Source organism: Octopus bimaculoides, chromosome 12 (assembly GCF_001194135.2).
Source record: "Octopus bimaculoides isolate UCB-OBI-ISO-001 chromosome 12, ASM119413v2, whole genome shotgun sequence".
In the NCBI taxonomy this organism is placed as follows: Eukaryota; Metazoa; Mollusca; class Cephalopoda; order Octopoda; family Octopodidae; genus Octopus; species Octopus bimaculoides.
This window is the reverse complement of record NC_068992.1, coordinates 59,238,496-59,239,680: the sequence shown is the minus strand read 5'-3', so window position 1 is coordinate 59,239,680 and position 1,185 is coordinate 59,238,496. Positions and strand designations below refer to the sequence as shown.

The window sequence follows — 1,185 nt, the reverse complement described above, 5'->3', positions numbered from 1 at the left end:
ACCTTTTAGTAATGAAACCCATTTGATGATGAACCATGTCACATGTGATCCACTTTTCGTAAAAGACTGCTCATGCGTCGACTAAACTGTTGAAGGCAGTGCCCCAGCATGACCGCGGTCCAATGATTGAAATAAGTAAAAAAGAAAAAAAGAACATAACGTGAATATACATGAACTTTCAATTTATATAAAATAATAAAAATGTTTTGACCCCGACGTGATTCGAACACGCAGCCTTCTGATCTGGAGTCAGACGCGCTACCGTTGCGCCACAGGGCCTTCGACAATCTGTACGCCTAAAAATAACAGCTTTATTAAAACATTGACTTCTCCAGTGCAGTTTAGCTGCATGGTGTAGGTGTTGTTTAATCAATATCAGTCAGTTAATCCAATCAATATGTATATATAGACACTGTCAGTTGTTTCCAGTTTTAGTGAATAGGAGAAAGAAGGGTGGCTTCATGATTCTATTTGCTCTGCATGTGGTCGTGCGTGTGAGCGTATGTAGCTGTGTGGTAAGAAGCTTGCTTCCTAACCACATGGGTCCGGGTTCAATCCCACTGCACGGCACCGTGAGCAAGTGTCCTTTACGACAGCCTCTGGCTGAACAAATCCTTGCGAGTAAATATGGTAGATTTTGAAAGAAGCTCATCATGTATATATATATATATATATATATACCTTTTCTTTTTTACTTGTTTCAGTCATTTGACTGCGGCCATGCAGGAACACCGCCTTTAGTCGAGCAAATCGACCCCAGGTTTATTCCTTGTAAGACTAGTACTTAGTCTATCGGCATCTTTGACCGAACCGCTAAGTTACGGGGACGTAAACACATCACAAGCATACACACACATACATATATATATATACATATATACGATGGGATTCTTTCAGTTTCCGTCCACCAAATCCACTCACAAGGCTTTGGTCGACCCGAGGCTATAGTAGAAGACATTTGCCAAAGGTGTCACGCAGTGGGACTGAACCCGGAACCATGTGGTTAAGCAAGCTACTTGCCACGCAAGCACTTCTCCTTAATTATAATTTTATACGTATATAAGTATAATTAAGGGTACCGAAGAGGCACCACCATGCCAGAAATAGCAGTCAAAACGGACGCTAAAACCATGTCATATTTATACAACACATGTGGTAAGATAAATGAACAAAGAAATTAGCAAC

General features: G+C 40.8%; 1 non-coding gene across 1 annotated transcript; it reads right to left on the bottom strand.

Moving 5' to 3' along the window:
* Window positions 1-207: 207 nt before the first annotated feature.
* Trnaw-cca (transfer RNA tryptophan (anticodon CCA)) lies at window positions 208-279 on the bottom strand. Its single transcript has one exon. It is a non-coding gene; the product is annotated as a tRNA-Trp (tRNA).
* Between the last annotated feature and the right edge of the window lie 906 nt (window positions 280-1,185).